We start from the raw sequence: 2,336 nt of genomic DNA on the forward strand, positions 1-2,336 counted from the left end.
GCCCTTGGCCGCAGAGTTTCCCCCCGGGAAGGCACGGCAGCTTGGACCTGGGCGTGTTGGTTGTAGTAGTAATGATAAAATACGATGGTGCCAGCTTCAGCTTCTCAAAATTACTTGCAATACGCAAAAATTGTAGATGAATAAAAATACAAACCGAAAGAAAATGACTATCACACACAGCCTGATCTCCGTTAGATGGCTGTGCACCATTTTCTTGACATTTTACAAAAATGGCATTTTAAGGACGTGACTATTCTAGCATGTTTTCAGTAAGGAAGGTAAACATTTTCTTGGTCAGTTTATGTCCCGGCTCTTTCTTACTGATACTTTCAAATAGGACATTCGAAAGAATTTAATGAGCGGACACAATACAACTCTGATACAACAGCTGTTAATATTTTGCCATGTTTGCTTTATCTAGATGTGTAGTCATTTATGATGACACCAGCCCTGAATATGTCATCATGTATCATCTAAGATTAAGGGCATATTCCTGCGGGATCACAATAACATTATCACACCTATACTATTTAACACTAATTCCATAAAAACCATTTAATATCAAGTCCATATTCAAATTTCCCCAACTGTTCCAAAATGTCTCATAAAAGTTTTGTTAAGTTTTTTTGAAACGATTTTTTTTAAACCAGGATTCAACAAAACCCAAAACAATGGAACCCACATATTATAGTACATAGTGGTGGTGTATTAGAATGTGTAAGTGAAAATAAGATTTACTCTCTAGATAATTGAGTACTAATTTTCCCATTGGAATAAGTGTAGTGAGTGCATTCTGAAAGAGCATAAATCTACCAATAGGATACAGAAATTTTGTTTTAATTCTACTTCATGTTTTCTGAGCATTTAACAGAATTCAGCTACCAATTCAACTGCATAATCCATCAAACTTGAATTGTATTAAAAATCAAAATTTGGAGCAGCTGGGTGGCTCAGTGGGTTAAGCTGTGACTTGGTCTCTGGTCATGAACTCGCAATTCGTGAGTTCAAGCCCCGTGTGAGGCTCTGTGCTGACAGCTCAGAGCCCGGAGCCTGCTTTAGATTCTGTGTCTCCCTCTGTCTTTGTTCCTCCCCTGCTCGAACTCTCTCTCCCTCTCTCTCTCTCAAAAATAAAGATTTAAACAAAAACTTTTTAATCAAAATTTTATTCCAAAGCTATCAATTTTCAGGCATGTTTTACAGCACAAGCTCGAATACTACTCCTAAGTAAATATTAGTTGGTTAAAAAAAGAAAGATTTTTAATTTTAACAACACTGAATATTAAAGTAGCAACACAAGTCTGCAGATCACAAAATGAATGTTTCAAAACACATACGCAACATTTACAGGAGACTTGACATGTGATAGAGTTAAATGTTGTGTGTTTAAGGTAAAGGGGATTTTGTATAGTAGTATAACAAATACTGACCTCAATTTGCTGCTCAAGAGTTTTAAAAATCTATGACTCCCAACAATTTTTTTTTAAATATTAAGAGAATTTCATTATTTTAAACTTTGTATATAACATATAACTTTGAAGTATTTATTCACATTATTTTAAATTTGCAGAACTTAAATTCCCGTATGTGACAGCAATATCCTTAACAGGCAGTCTTTTGCACAGTTCAGGTATGTGTGAATTTCAGTCACTATGGTTTAGTTAAATAACACTGGCCCCACAACAATATGATTCCAATTTCAGCTACCACTTTATATTAACTGAGGAATCGCATGAAGTAGAATCTCAGCTGCTAGGTCTTCAGTCTACAAATCACTAATAATGGCTGCACATCATGATCAGTGACAAGTCACATCCCTTCTTTCAAAGTCTGCCCGTGATCCGTCACTGTAAATCTGTTACTCAGTTCACACTGAGAGAGCAACAGTTGGAGTTGTGTGGGCTCTTTGTCTCCCATTGGTAAACTGTTTTGGTTACTGAGAATTGCAGAACTCTCAGCACATAATAATTCCATCCGGACCCTCTGCTGGGAGACAAACTCTAGTATGGCATCTACCAGCATCAGGCTGTGTCCCTGGGATGACCCCAGCCACTCCCATGCCCACCTCCCTACCCTGCCTGCCAGTCACACACACACACACACACACACACACACACACACACACCCCGTTAAAATGTTGGGCCAAAAAACTCAACTCTGCCAGAATTTGCTGTTTGTGCCAGCCAATAGCAATAGGCCCCTAACTTCCTTTTCTTAGAGCATTTACTAATTAGGAATTCTTCCTCTGTCCCTTTGAGATGTACATGTACCACCAACTCAGAAGTGTCTCTTCAAGAACCTGAAAGCCATTTCCTTGAAGTGTATTCATCAGGAAGGAT

This window comes from Herpailurus yagouaroundi, unplaced genomic scaffold (assembly GCF_014898765.1).
Source record: "Herpailurus yagouaroundi ecotype Mexico unplaced genomic scaffold, PumYag 163, whole genome shotgun sequence".
NCBI classification, from domain to species: Eukaryota; Metazoa; Chordata; class Mammalia; order Carnivora; family Felidae; genus Herpailurus; species Herpailurus yagouaroundi.